Below are 17,019 nucleotides of genomic sequence, written 5' to 3'. Positions count from 1 at the left end.
CCAAACTTTTGACAACAGTATCATTGCACTTTCTTCATATCTGGCTTTTTTTTAAACTTCTTTTTACGAGAGACACCATTATTTCTTGCTTCTTTTTTAGTCTTTGGATTCTTTCCAGCACCGTCCCCATGCCATTTCTTCTTCCATATTTATTTCCCTTTGCTAGTCTTTAAAGAATCTTATTTCATTATCTTAAAAAACTTAACCTGCAACGCTTGCTCCGCAACTTTCTCTAGAATTTTTTGTTGGTACCTTAATTCATACTCTTAAGAGATGCTTAAAGCTATCTAAGCTTCATTTCAAATAGGTCTTTCAACTCTTCAATGGACATAACTATATGATCTAATTTGGTAGTTAAAGATCTTATAACTTTCTCAACTTTATGGACTTCAGTTATCTTATCTCCACTCAATTTCATTTGATTGGTTAACATCACCAATCTTGAGAAGCAATTTGCAATTGATTTCCCATCATTCATATGTGTGTTCTCATATAGTTTCCTTAAAGATTGAATTTTGTCCTTCTTTAGTTTCTCATAGCCTCCACACAACTTCTTGAGTATGTCCCACACACCCTTAGTCATTTCTTTTTCAATTATCTTCTTAAAGATGTTTGAATCATCACACCGATGGACCAAAAAGATACGTTTCCCATCCTTTTTTTTTAATTCAGAGGCGGATATACACAGAGAGCGAGTGCTTTGATAGGCACTCAACTCTTTATGGATACGAGCTCGTTGTACACAGACGTCATTTACCTGAGGTACTTATCGAAAACCGCATGTGTTCATGAATACAACTGGGGAGCGGCTACACTGGTGTATAGCTACCACAGACTCGGAGAGGGATGCCTGTGGAAGTCAAGGACTGTGGCTGGAAGTTGTACCCTCTTAGTGGTAACAATCCGATATCCTTCTACATTTTCTCAAAGTTTATTATATATTTGTGATAGTATGTTTGATCATCATGGTTTTTTTCAGGTTTGGATATTATGGTACTTCTTAGACATCATTGGCTGGGGAGAGGTGTCTGGCTACACTGAGGCCATGCCACGTGCTAGAGCCTTCGCCCCCCTCAGAGAGAACCAGGAGCCGGGTCTTTATAGACGCTATCTTGATCGCATGATTGTCGAGGACGTCTGATACGACTGCTATGCTGATCACCGCGAGACGGTTCCGTGGGATGACATCGCCCTGTATTTTGGATGGTTGGCTTCCTGTTCGACCATTATTGTTCGTTATCTTCCGGAGCGCGTCATGCGTCAGTTTGGCTACCAGCAAAGGATACCTCACGACCATACTGTCTCAGCTCCTATCGCCATGACCTGTCGGCAGCTAGATGATGTCTTTGTAGACTAGGAGCATCACATGGTTCCTGATGAGGCTCGGGCGACCAGATCAGAGATAGACTAGAGCTGCGTCGACGGTACATCACCTATGACTACAAAGTGTCACACCCATACATGATTCCCACTACACCTGGATCATCACCCAAACCATCCCCCGAGGAGATTTTACGGACTCATCAGGCTCAGTTGGACCACACTCAGGATGTTCTTCCTCGGTGTCGTCAGATAGCTGACATGGGGCGGGTAGACATTGCAGATGATTTCTTTCCTGAGGGGTCTGATGCTAGGCGTGTAGTGGATGAAATGATTAGGCTGGCAGAGGAGGCATTTTTGTACTTTGACGTTGTGCCAGGACAGGTGGGGCACTTGACAGTAGAGACAGAGTAGCCAGCATACTGCATGGTGGACGCAGAGGCGGAGGCAGTGTCAGAGGCAGAGGAGAGACGCATGATGATGTCCGACACACACAGTAGTGATGCCTATGATTTTTTTTGATATCTCTATTTTGATTTCATTTATGTAGGTTACTTTGATTATGTATTCGACATGTTGGCCGACGATTTATACGATGTATTGGTTTTGTGTACTATTTACTATTGTCTTTAAATTGTATTACTTTAATTTATTATAATTTGATTTTCCATAAATGTTATAAAAATTGAGTTTTGGAGTGAAATACATATGATTTGAAAATATAGCAGAATGTTCCGTATGTACATCTACGGAACACTCTGTTTTTAACACGTTCCATAAATGTAGCTACGGAAGAATTGTTGAACTGAAATAATTTGAATTAAGCAAATATTTACTATGTGTTTTAACGCTTCCGTAGATGTACCTACAAAAAGATATTAATTTTTTAAAAGAAAAAAAAAGAACTTCCGAATGTACATTTCTAAAATCAGAAGAGATAATTAGAATTTCGCCATATAATTAAAAATTAAAGAATATATATTCTCTAATTTAAAACTGAACCACTTACGTCGCTAGTGACGACTTCACATACTAGTACGTGTTCACAACTTTAAAATCTAGAAAACTTAAAGGAAAATAAGTTAAAAATTAAAAGGGCATTTAAGAAAAAGTCTTAAAAACAAATTAAATTAAATTTTCTATAGAAAAGTCCAAGCATCACATATGTCATTCCTATTTTGAATTAACTGTTTTATTCAAACATTGACTATTAATCGTGCCAAAGGGTCGTTTCATTTGGTAATTAGTCCATAGATCTTAGTCAAATTAATGGATTAGTTGAAATTTGACCTCACCTTATTTTACTAATTCAAACCGAACCTAAATCCATTTTTTTCTATTGTCCTTTCTCTCTCTTTTTTTCTATCCTAAAAAAAGATAGAACAAAAATAACACTAGTAAAATGAGTACACCACTTTCCATGCATTAAAAAAACATGCTTCTTTCTTTCTCAAAGAGAAAGTCAAAGCTGCTAGATTTGCTCAAATTATTACTCCATAAACCGGACCGAACCGGCCGGTCAGACCGGAAACCGGAGGGGTCACCGGTCTGGTTTGATTGTTGGACCAAATATGCTATGAACCGGTGAGAACCGGCCAAAACCGGAAAAAATCGGTGAACTGACAGTTTTAGAAAACCGGTAGTTCAAATGCATACTCTTTTTTTCCGCACAAAACGACGCCATTTTCATGATTTTTTTTTATAAAAAATATAATTAAAATATAATTAGATTTTATTCAAATTTTATTTGGAACAACTTTTCTCCTGTTTGCAGTTAAACTTGGTTTAAAATTTATTTAAATTTATATTTTGTATTATTTTGTTGTGAGTGATGATTATATTTAAAATTTGAATGTAAAAAATAAACATGTGAAATTATGATATTTTAAAATTGTAAAATTTTGTAGATGTTGTGATATTTTTTAGAGACTAAGTCATCCGGTTCAACCGATTTAATAAATATATAGTATTGTAATAGAGACCGATTTATTCAACCGAGTTATCCGGTTCAATCCAATTTAGTCATGCGGTTCGACCAGTGACCCAGTGGTTCAACCAATGAACCAGCCAGTACCCTCACCGATTTGATGATCGGTCCGATTTTTAAAACACTGCTCCATATGATTGTGATTTTTTTAATCTTTTAATTAGACATTAAATGATTTCACATTTTGAATTGAAATCTCTTAAAAAAAATTAAAACTAACAAAAGTATAATTTTTAATTTTAATTAATTTTTAAGATATTAAATGCCACAAAATATAAATATGAAATTCTTTCACAAAACTTCATAATCTATAAAATAAGAAAACACAAGTACCTGGTTAATACTCATATGTCCTTTGTTTAAAAAATTCCACCTATTTATTTTAGGGTCAAAATGTGTCCAAATAATACTTTTTGTGACTAAATTCTGACTTTGACTTGAATCTAACAATTAGTTTCTTCTGTTGCTCTCTCTATTGGTCAAGTTATGTACTATTTGTCCTTTTATTTCTAATCTAACTGAACCGGGTGAGGCAATGTCCTCCTCCAAAGACAATCTGTACCCATTTACAGATTTTCCTTACTCCCAATGTTGCTTTCCAATCACAATCCCATATGCAATCTTTCGTTTTTCTCCCTCTTCCTCTGCTGTCACTCACCATTCTCTCAACCTATACCTTTCAAACCCTTGCAAACCATTCAACACTTTTTTGAGAATACAACTTCCTCTGCGACCGAAGCTGTAGCCATAGTTTAAACCCTAACTTGAGGCAAGAAAATGGCACGAACGTTGGAAACAATCTCTGATGTTAACGATGAAAAGGAACTTTGGAAAGTTGCTGTTAAAATACATCACAAATGGAGTGTCATCTCTAATAACAAGGAACATTTTGAGATGGTTGTTTATGATTCTGAGGTTAGTTTCAACATTTTTACGAAAAGCCATTATTTTTGTTGTTTTCGTTGAATCTGTTCGTGATTTTCTATATTTTCATATAGTATATTTGGTTTTGGAAGGTTAAGATTGGGTTGTTGGGAGGTGTTAATGACGAAGATTTTGTATTCATATTTCATTTTTTCAAACAGTGTGTCTTCGTTCAAATAGGTTTATATTTGGTTGTAGGGAGGTGTTAAAGAGTATATTTTTTAATTATTTATCGTTGCCTGTAGTCTATATTTTATGGTTTATTTGATATTGATGGATTTTGTTTGTTTTGGTTTTGATAGGGAAGTGATATCCATGTTATCGTACCTCTCGTGTATAGGCAGAGTTTTGATTCGCTCTTTGTTGTTAATGATACTTACACTATTGCAAACTTCCAAGTTCAGCTGAATGATCTGCTGTTCAAACCTTCTGCTCACAAGTACCTCCTTAAATTTACTGGTGGGACCAAAGTTGGGGATAGAAACGTGCATCAGATTCAGGAAAAGGCTTGCAGACTCACTCCTTTTCTTGATATTTTAACTGGGAAATGGAATAAAGATCAACTTTTAGGTCAAACTCTATTTACGTTTTGGGACAATCTCATCTTCTATGTAGCACTCTGCATCTGATATTTCGTTTAACCTGATGCACGTTTTCCCAAGGACTTATACAGATGTTATCGGAGTGGTTGATGAAATTGGGTACACACAGGCCCAGGTTGGAAGTAAAAAGCAACAGGTCAACTTTGTCATTCGCGACTTGAGGTTGAAAGTTTGTTTGTTACCTTTCATACATCTTAATGGTAGCCCTTTATATCTTATATTTTGTCTGATATCGTAGTTTAAATGTGCATTTTTGTAGCAACAACACTATAACGGTTACGTTATGGGAGGCGTACGCGGCGCAGTTTATCAACTACGTTGAACAGCAGGTCGATACTGCCATTCCGGTTGTGATTCTGATTCAATATGCAAAAGTCAAAGAAGCTTTTGGTATATATTACTCCCATACTGGTTCCTACGGTTCATAAAGTGTGTTTTATGTTTTCAAGTAGATATTGTTATTAACGTATTTTGTGTTTTCAGGCAAATATCCACTATCTGTTACCAACACTTACAATGTCACCAAAGTGGCTATTAATGAAGACATGGAGACAATCAAACAATTCTCCAAAATGTACTCACTTGGTTTATTACAATATCCTGCACTTGGTATCATCCTTCATAATTAACTCTGACTATGTTATTTTGGTTTTCAGGCTTACACAGGATACTATAATAGTTGTCTCGGGCCTTCGCAGTCAGCAGTCTCAGGGCAGGTCGCAAAACTCATACACTTCTCGCCAATCACCTACCCAAAAATTGTTGTCTAATGCTGTTCTTCTTCCTCTTGAGCAAATAGTTAAACTCAAAGACGTAGTAATCTTTCATTTTTTTAAGCAAATATAGTCTAACTCTTATTATATTTGATTTTCCGTTAACCACCCTTTTGTAAACTCAGACTACTTTTTGTGCTACGGTTGCTACAATTACAAAAATCTTTGCCTCAAAATATGGCTGGTACTACCAGGCATGCCATGAATGCCCAAATAAAGTCACTGGTGATAAACCTCCCTACAAATGTGTAAAGGGACATGACACTGAAACTGCCATATTCACGTATAAACGCCAATTATTTATTTGATCAACTAATTTTCACACCAACTTTATCTGTGAAATGTGAACTTACATTTTTAAGGGTACAAACTTAGGTATAAAATAGAGGTGGGTGTTCTTCATGCTGGTACAAAATGCAAGTTTGTTTTGTGGGACAAGGAGAGTGAGGAACTATTGGAAGTGTCGGCTGCTCATATGCGCGAAACAATGTTTCAGGTACCAACAAAAATATCACTAATGATTTTTAAAACATACTGGTTCAACACTACATATAATAACTCATGGTGTATATATTCATTTTTATGTAGGCTGGAATATTTGATCCCCTCGATTTTCCGCTGGCACTTGACATGCTCTTGGATGAAGAACTTGCCTTCAAAGTCAAGTGGCAACCAGATTGGTCTAATTGCTCTGTCATCATGTTAGTGAAAGATAAACCTATTGTGGATCAACTAAAAGCTGAATGGGTGGATGCAAGTACAGTTAATTCACAACAACTTTCCGCCCCTGTGAACCATGTAACATTTGTCTTGCGTTGTGTATAACATTTTCTTCTAACTTAGTTGAATACATGTCGAGTTTTATTTCTGATTTTCTTTTATTCATTTTTGTTTATAGATCAAGGAGAGTGTTGATGAGGCTGTTCCTGTTGATGATTCCGACATTGTTACGGTGTGGTTTTGATCCCTATACAAATGCCACTTATTTATCGCCATCAATGTACTTCTTTCTCACTTCTTTTTAACTGCAGGATCCTGAAATTACTTCCAAATTGCACGGTGAACCGGTCACACCTACGGCAAAAAGACAGAACCCGGATCCATCCATTGAATCTACAAGTCATGCAACACACAGCGAAGGAGATTTGTCTTCGACTAAACTTAAGAAACCAACCAGGATCACTAGGAAATTAGTGAAGATTGAAAAATAGTTGATAATATTGTCATGGCTGCTATTATTTTGGGTCATTTTATGTAAGGATTCTATTTGGAAACTACATATTTTTTTGTAATATTACATTATTATTCGACTACTGTTCGATCAATCTAACGAATATTACGGTATCATACTACTGTGAAATCAATATAACGTATGCTTTCGGTATTATACTACTGTCCGATCATTTTAACATCGTCACTCGACTACATTATTTGGTTGTTTTATTACATGAATGAAACAAATGTTTGTTTAAATGAGGCAGCCAAATTTCTCTTTATATCATCACCAAACGTTATAGCTTTTATATATAGTATATGAGTAATATGATAAAGTACTTAAACAGCCTCACATTTTGCTACTTTACTTCTGCCTAACAACAAACTGGAAACTACGTCAATAAAAACTACATACTAACTTAATAAGGAATATGAAATGAGGAAACATAGTTTTATGTTCTATTACAAATACTTATACTTTTTTATCAAGTAGTACAACATACTTATTTAAATAATCATTGATTAGACACTTACTTGAGTCAATTGGTTTGCTTTTGGCTTTTGTGTAAAGGTAGCCCCCTTTCATGTCTCACTTCCATTGATTTTGGCTTGAAACCTGCACAATGATTCCCTAAAATATGATAAAGTACAGCCTCCTACTGCCTATAATCTTGGCCTACTTTTTTTTTATTTTTTTTTCTTATTTTGTTTTCTTATGTAGAGGATATTCTGAATTGTTTTATATTATTATTCATATGTGCCCTTATTTGAAATTTGAAATTTTCCCAGCTTTTTTTAAAATGACATCCTGTTTCCCTCTCTTTTTATTTTGATGAAGGAACAATTAGTTCCCTCCTTTGTTCAAATCATTGATATGTAAGATTTGTTCTGTTTTCAAATATAATCAAGGTCCATCCATTTGTTGGTTTAAACTATACTTCATACAATCAACTTCTTCATTTCAACTAAGTGACTTTCAATGGATGGCAACCCCTTTGATGCAAATGATTCCACTACAACTCTTGCAAGAAAAAGGAGGACGGTTTTGTTGTCAAAAAATAAACTCTCTAACCATGGCCATAACATAGAAAACCAGCCAACATCAACACCTACTGCTGGGACATTTGCTGCCTCTTCCAGGGACACTGCAACAAGATCTCTTCTCTAGCCTACTATCTCTAACGATTCCCACACTCTACCATCTCAACACCATGTTTCCATTTTACAAAACAAAAAAAGATCAAGAATTCTTGCCGGCAATGGGGTGAATCTGTTCAGCCGTTTCAACAATGTGGAGACATCTCCATCGTTCCATATAGGTGAATCATCAAACATCGGCAAGCGGCAAAAATTCACCCAAAATCAACTACTAATTACAACCCCTGCTGCTCTTAACGATTCCCACACTTCTCCTAAAATATCAAACCCACAATATTTATCTCCTCCTAATCCTAATGTAAGTAGAACAGATTATTCCTCCGATGATACCAATGGAGATTCTGGAGATTGCGACTCATTTGGACACAACTCTGATTCAGATGACTCCGTAGAACCTGATGATATTCATGGTCAACACAACCAGTGTAAGTTTCTATTTAACTTCTCTTGACATAATATCCGCGTAAATTGCTACCCGTTTGAAATCAATAAATATTTTATTTTTCTGCAGCTTATTCTGACATTGGTGACCCTGTGTGGGAATGTTTAATTTGCCAAGCTTGCATGTGGTATGCAGAGCGCAAGAATATGAGAAAACATACTACTGTTCCAAAATTCGAATTGTGTTGCAGGAGCGGTAAAATTGTTTTACCCTACATGAAACAACCACCGTTACTGTTAGAAAAGCTACTTCATCACAAAACTGATCCTGAGAGCAAAAACTTTCAAGCCAATATACGAACATACAATGCAATGTTTTCGTTTACATCTCCGGGAATGAAATTTGACACAAAGATTCCCAAGGGAGGAGGTCCTCCAACGATGCGCCTACACGGTCAAACATGTCACCGGATAGGCAGTCTTATACCACCACAGGGTGCACTACCACAATATGCCCAATTGTACATTTACGACACTGACCACAAGATTACAAATAGAATGCGTTGTTTCAAGTAATGAGGTTTCCTCTCCTAAATATACCTAAGTGTTTATACGATTACTTAAACAAATAACACTATGTTTGCTATTATGTATTTCAGGGACAATACATCTATTGAAACATCTATTGTAGCAAAGTTAAAGAGTATGTTAGATGAAGTTAATGTTCTTGCCAAAGCGTTTCAAATGGCACGTGATATGTTTAAGGCCAATCCATACGTTGAATTGAGGCTGAAACTTATCAGTGACAGACATGACGATGGTCGTGTGTATAATATGCCAACCGTTGCAGAAGTTGCTGCCCTTATTGTTGGAGATGTTGACACAGGTGAAATGAGAGACATTGTGGTCCAATACCGGAGTGGTAAATTACAAAGAATAGATGAGTTCAATCCAAGTTATCTTTCATATCAATACCCATTGATTTTTTGCTACGGTGAAGATGGATACCGGAATAATATCCTTCACAAGTATCAAGATGAGACAACTGTTACAAGGAAGAATAGGCAATCTATCAAGGATTGGCTGTGTTTTCGTCTCCAAGAATGCACAGATGAACCTAAAACATTATTGTACTCAAGGAAACTTTTCCAACAATTTTTGGTTGATGGTTACGCTATGATGGAATCAGAACGTCTCAATTGTTTGCGAAAAAATCAATCCAAGTTAAGGGTCGGAAAATACATTAATTTGCAACGAAGGTGTGAGCAAGGAGACCAAAATCCAGGCAACAAACAAGGTAAACGTGTTGTTCTACCATCTTCTTTTGTGGGTAGCAAACGATACATGGATCAACTTTACTTCGACGATATGGCAATTTCAAGCGGATTGGGGTTCCCAGATTTGTTTATCACCTTCACATGCAACCCAAATTGGCCTGAGATTACACGGTTGCTGTCCCCGAAAAATTTAAAACCTCATGATAGGCCTGACATTGTTGCCAAAGTTTTCAACATCAAGTTTAAAGAGCTTATGGTTGATTTAACAAAAAAACATATTCTTGGGAAAGTTTTGGCATGTAAGTTTTTCCCCCCACTATGTTTCTAACTCTTCACTATTCTTTATTATTCACATTTACCAATTCTTTATAACTTATTTATGCAGTTATGTATACAATTGAGTTTCAAAAGCGAGGCTTACCCCATGCCCACATTTTGATCTTCTTGCACCCCCAAAGCAAGTATTCAACGCCGTCCGACATTGATAACATCATTTGTGCCAAGATTCCTGATCCTGCACTTCATCCTGCTTTATACGCACTGGTAAAATCACATATGATACATGGACCGTGCGGTCTTTCGCGGCCTAATTCACAATGTATGAGAAATCAGCAATGTTCTAAATATTATCCAAAAAATTTCATCGAAGATACAGTTGTTAATGCTGAAGGTTATCCATTATATAGAAGAAGATCCAACACCCATGTAATTACAAAAAATAATATCAAGTTGGATAATAGAAATGTGGTCCCCTATAACACTCGGTTATTGTTGAAATATCAAGCACATATTAATATGGAATGGTGTAACCAATGCACTTCTATCAAGTATCTATTCAAATACATTCACAAAGGATATGACAGAATCGGTGCAAGTGTGGTTGCTTCTAAGTCAAACACCGGACTACAACATGAATGTGTAGATGAGATCAAACAATATCTCGATTGTAGGTATGTTTCTCCGAGTGAGGCGTGTTGGCGAATATTTTCATACAAGGTTCATGGGAGGAAACCTGCTGTTGAGCGAATGTTTTTCCATCTCATTGGTGAAAAGGCTGTCTATTATAAAGATTGTGAACAAATGGAGCATGTCTTAGAGAGTGCAACCGTAACGAAATCTATGTTCACGTCTTGGCTGGTAGCAAATGCAACATATGAGGAAGCCCAGTCATTAACATACGGTGAATTTGTTACAAAGTTTGTTTATGTTAAGAGAAACAGATTGTGGAAGCCACGAAAAAGAGGGTTCACTATCGGACGTTTGGTGTGGGTTCCACCGACAACCGGGGAACTTTTCTATTTGCGGATGATGTTGCCGGTGGCTAAGGGACCAACTTGCTATGAAGATATCAGGAAGGTCGGTGAAACACAATATGACACCTTTCGAGAAGCATGCTTTTCAATGGAATTCTTAGATGATGATCGAGAATACATATGTGCGTTAAAGGAGGCAAGTGCTTGGGGGACAGGTCATTATCTTAGAAAGCTGTTTGTTGTTATGCTCCTATCAGGTGCTGTAAACCGTCCTGCCCATGTATGGAAAGAATCATGGATTATATTGTCCGATGGTCTCTTGTACGAGCAAAAACTAATTGCCAACGATCCAAGTACACTAACTTTAACATCCCATGCTATTTATATTCTTAACTACCACGTAATACAATAACAATTTTACGCATAATGTAACATATTATTGTGATCTTACTACAACGGCGCCTTTTTTCTACGGACCACAGATTTAACATTACCGGATGACGCAATCCAGCAGCTGACATTGATAGAGATCGAAAAAATGCTGCAACTGAACCATCGTACTCTACATGATTTCAAGCCCATTCCTTATCCGAATGACTATGTTATTCAACAACTGGGAAACCGGCTTATATACGATGAAAGACAGTACAATATCCAGGACATGAAGGCGGAATTTGATAACCTATTCAAATGTCTCACTGGTAATGAAATCTAAGATTAACATATTTCTTATTACTAATTTACATGCTTATATAAACAAATGTCAACAAGTATCATTTACGCATGTATGTCATTTTATACTGTTTGTTATTATGGTGTTAACAAGATGAACAAAGGAAGATTTACGACCAAATCATGGAATCCGTTAACAAACAACAAGGTGGTGTCTTCTTCCTGCACGGTTATGGCAGAACCAGTAAGACATATATGTGGAGAACACTTGCAAGTGCATTGAGATCTAAGCATGGGATTTGTCTTACTGTTGCAACAAGTGGGATAGCATCTCCTTAGTTGCCAGGGGGTCGTACAGCTCATTCAAAGTTCAAGTTTCCAGTTCCATGTCTCGAGAACTCAACTTGCAAAATTAATTTCAATGACCCTAGCGCTGGTCTTCTAAGGGAGGCAAAGCTAATTATATGGGACGAGGCACCAATGGCACACAAATATTGTTTTGAAACGCTGGACAGGACTTTGAAGGATGTCATGAGTAATTACAGTAACTCCGAAACTATTTTCGGAGGGAAGGTTGTGATTTTTGGTGGGGATTTTCGTCAGATATTACCCGTTGTACCCGGAGGAAGCCGTTTTGACATTGTCCATTCAACAATTAACGCTTCTTACATTTGGCATTATGTTAAAGTCTTGAATTTGACAAAAAACATGCGTCTATCCTCCGGACCAACTGAAGAAGATAAAAAGGAAATTGCGGATTTTTCAGATTGGCTTTTAAAGATAGGAGAGGGAAGAATTTCAGAGCCTAACGGCGGTTATGCTAACATTGACATACCGCCCGAACTGTTAATTACAGACTTCGATGACCCTATTCTAGCCATCGTGGAGAGTACATATCCTGATTTCTTAAATTGTTACCAATCTTGTGATTATCTAAAAAATAGGGCCATTCTTGCTTCCACTTTGGACATTGTTGACAATATCAATGACCATATCCTTGTGATGATGCCAGGTAAAATTTTGCATTAATTATAGGCCCATTCTTGCTTCCACTTTATATTGTTATATCTTTTCTAATGGATAATTTTATAGGGGAAATAAGAGATGACTACAGCTCTAACTCAGTTGATCAATCAGAAATCCATGACAGCAACATTCTTCAGGTGCTTAGCCCAGAATTCCTCAGCTCTTTAAGAACTTCTGGCCTACCCAACCATCACTTAAAGTTAAAGGTTGGAACACCAATCATGCTTATGCGAAACATTGATCAATCCCAAGGTCTATGTAATGGGACAAGGCTTATAGTAACTAATATGGTTGCTCATGTGCTTGAGGCCAAATTGATGGGTGATAACAATAATGGGAAGGTTATATATATCCCGCGAATGGATATGTCCCCGTCTCAATCTCCTTGGCCATTCAAGTTATCGAGACGTCAATTTCCGATTATTGTAGCCTACGCCATGACCATTAACAAATCACAAGGCCAATCGTTGGATTGGGTTGGACTCTATATACCTCGGGATGTTTTCACACATGGACAGATTTATGTTGCCATTTCACGAGTTACAACTAAAAAAGGTATCAAGATATTGATACATGATGATAAAAACATCCCAAAGCTTTCAACATGTAATGTTGTATATAAGGAAGTTTTTAACAACATTTAGAGGGTACGTATATATCTTTTTTCCAGTTTATATTTATCACTAATTGTTGATAACATTTTCTATACTATACATACTGTCGTTTATATATACTTTAAATTACCATATTTTGCATTCTAATAAAACCTACCTTCCTGTGCAGATCATCCAAAAGACAGAGGATCCCAACATTTTTGAACACAAACGCTTAACTGTTATGTTCTATATGTAGCAATATCATTGCCAACATTATTTTATATTTTGAATCTATGTTTGTTTTGCTCTTCATTTGCAGTAAATATGTCAATTAGATAAAAAAATATAAACCTACAAACACCTACCAAAACATACAACTGGAACATAAAGTATTATTTTTACCTCTAGAACTACAATCAATTTCCAATTATCATCACTAACCAAGCCATTATAATCAAAACAATATAACTGTTTTACCTGAGACTACACTATGAATTTCAATGCTTCTCGCCATAGCAAAGCTTGAAACTTCATCTTAGCCAACATTCATATTCCTTTGTTTTCATAATCTCTAGACCAATTCATTTGTCTCCTGTTTTCTTCCGCTTGGGTGTAGAATCCGTTTTTTTCTTTATCATAAGGTTTTCAATAATGCATCCTTTGTTTCTTTCCAAATTTACTTTCACGTGGGACTCTTTATTGGCAGCACATGGTCACATCCTGTTGGAATATATTCTTCCAGCAAGTTTTTTATTATATTTACAACAACTTCTATGCAAAATAGGCCCACAACATATCACATGCTAATGGAATATATTCTTTGTCTCTTACCATCACCGCATATCCGGTCCTACCAGTTTTCACATGCAATGCGTTGTACTATATTTTTCATTATTGGGGTCCCATGCACTATGTATTCCTCCTATTAAAAATGGAATCCTATGCACAATATTTAACAATATTTTGGGGGGACTATTCAACTATGGTATCCTATGCATTTCCCTTTAAATATGATTCCTCAAGTTGTGAAGATAAATCACAAATATTGAAGTCTCATTTTCTACCCCAACAATAACTACCACCAATTTCATATGGCTTTGATAGGAAAACTTTGTCACAGTGAATTGGAATACTCCTTCATAATAGCAAAGTTATCTGAATAGGTTACAACTTTTGTTAATTGTTTTTTTTTTCCATTCTTTTATAACTTCCTAACACACCTATTTAAATAACTTCTATATGAATTGGCAGAAATTTCCAGAAATTGATCCCACATTTATATGTCGTTTTAGCAACAACATAACAAAAACATGGACCATCCTAAACAACCAAGGTGTGCATCACGTCCTAATCTATAACAAAGATGAAGTTCATCCACTTATAATTAGTGGATGGAAAGACGTTGAAGAATTTTATAATTGCCCCTCTAATGTTGTTCTTGAGGTGGGTTACTATATGGATGACAATTTTAGCATCCTCAACATCAAAAATATAGTGGATATCGAGCAATTGCCCTTTTACCATAGCAGGTTTTAGGGCGCAGACAACATTATGGTTTTTGACCTCGGTCTAACAAATGTTGAACTAGGTCAAACCAAGTTGGTAAGAACAAAAGTTTTTTTGTAGTTTCTTTAAACTTTTTTTACTACTTATGCTTTGGTTTTTTTTTTGCTACTATCTACAGAGATTGGAGGAGGACTTTGCTGGACTTTTAAAAGATTACAACTACAACTGTCTCAACTTGTGCTGTGATAATGGTACGAGGACAATCATGGATTTGGCATACATAAACACTACATACCCGACAAAGTTAGGACCCAACTGGGAAGAATTCTGTCAAACCAATATGTTCAAAGTTGGTGACACTATTAGGTTTAGATTTGATATCAGGTCTCCAAATAAAAAATGTCATGTATATAAAATCCATTGATTAATCATATTTGTCTTAATTCCATGTTACAATATTTAGTTTTTTATTTTTTTCCTGTTCAAAAATATAAATTGCGCTTACACAAATTTAATATGGCATACTACTAATTCAATTTTGTTACTTTATATAAACAGCCTGCTAATGAATACAGGCACATTGTGCTGCTTAATGACAATAGCGCACCATCTATATGCCAATAAAAAATTCGGTCATGTTTACTTATACCAAAAAAGAACCACCATCTTAATAACAACATTTAAATTCTTTCCAAATTATTACTCCAATCACATGTCATATATATATAAATATCACCGAAACAAATAAATATAACCCACACAAATTACAACTATAATTACTTAATTACCAATACTAGAGTACACATATCAGGTTTGGTTGTCCAGAAATATTTTACAACAAAATTAATTAAAACTTACTTAATCACCCAACTACATTCACAGATTTCCAAAACAAAACACAACTTATCGACATCGCATTCTTCACTAATTCCCACGGACAATAGACACCAGAATTTCTTCAACAGGTGGGTACCTAATGGTGAAATGCAGAATATCACCTTTCTTGAAGTTTCTGCTTTTGCCAAACTCATACCACCCCCTGCAAAGAAACATTTCAGTCTTACCATCTCTCTTCTTGAGGACACATTTATAGGCCTTCCGTTTGTCTGTGTCATAGAGCCTGATGGTAGTCTTGTCTTCCATTTCACACCCAGTGATGACCTCAACAGGAATTTGCTACAATTAATTATAAATTACTCGAGTTAGCAACAGGAATAACTTTCGGTCACTTCAATTAATATCATGCAAATATAGTGTTTTACTAAATAACTTACAAGAACTTGCATGCCCATTGTTGCTGGGTTTGTAACCACCTTAATCCATCTTTTTTCATTTTCAATTACAACAAATCATCATCATGCCTGTATTTCAAATAAACATTTAAAACTATTCTATAATTAACTAAAATCTATTACTAAAACAGAATAGGTTGTCAGAATTTAGGTTGTAATGCCTTTTATGATTTATAACCTCAATTAAAACATTTAGGTTCTCACATTTTTTAGGAATTAGCTTCTAAATATATAACAGAAATTAATATATTTACCTTTCCTTATCGGATGAAATTGAAATGTGGTCATCTTCATCGATCCTCTACCATAACTCCTTTTCCTTTCCTGTCCGAGCTCTTTTCTTTCGCAATGCAACTTGGTCCATCTTGGTTCTTTCTGCTCTTATTCGGCTTATTGCATCTTGTGCCATCCCTCTCTTCCCTACAACAAGAAGAAACGCAATAAACCATTCTTCCTAATTTTTTAACATTAATCACAACATTATTATCAAACAATAAATTTGTAACTACCAAATAGTTACTCTATGTTTTACCTTTCTTTAACAATTGAACTTGGTCCTTTCTTAATCATTTTGCTCTTCTTACACTTATCAAATTCTTTACCATGCTTTTCTTCATTGCATCCAGAAGAACAACAAAAACCTATTGTATCAAAACATTTAAACTATTATCACACCACTTTTATCATTATTTATTACCTACTTAAGGTCATCTTTTTTCTTAGATACATCCAACAGTTACATTACTTCATATTTTAATCACAGAAGTGTAATAAATATCACCTTGCATCCAAACATTAGCAGGCATAACATTTCTATTAACAGAGAAGCCAACCCATTCGTATCTAAGTAACATATATCATGTATAGGTTTTACCTTTCAGAATCAGAAGATAATACAATGACATTACGTTCTGCCTCTCTTCTGGACTTTCTTTTCCTTTCCCTAGAACCAATCACAACCTGATCTACAACCATGCCTTCAGCTTTTCCAGAACCCTTTACGCACACACCAGAATGGGCGGATTGCCATGCTGCCT

At 35.8% G+C, this 17,019-nt stretch overlaps 1 long non-coding RNA gene across 1 annotated transcript; it reads left to right on the top strand.

The window, feature by feature from the left end:
• The first annotated feature begins 4,573 nt into the window (after positions 1 to 4,573).
• On the top strand, positions 4,574 to 5,394 carry LOC131607032 (uncharacterized). The gene is made up of 4 exons (XR_009285175.1): positions 4,574 to 4,801; positions 4,905 to 4,995; positions 5,093 to 5,223; positions 5,317 to 5,394. It is a non-coding gene; the product is annotated as an uncharacterized LOC131607032 (long non-coding RNA).
• Positions 5,395 to 17,019: the final 11,625 nt, after the last annotated feature.

The sequence above is a fragment of the Vicia villosa genome, linkage group LG5 (genome assembly GCF_029867415.1).
Source record: "Vicia villosa cultivar HV-30 ecotype Madison, WI linkage group LG5, Vvil1.0, whole genome shotgun sequence".
NCBI lineage: Eukaryota > Viridiplantae > Streptophyta > Magnoliopsida > Fabales > Fabaceae > Vicia > Vicia villosa.
Note: the sequence above shows the minus strand (reverse complement) of the source record. Positions and strands in the feature narration are given on the sequence as shown.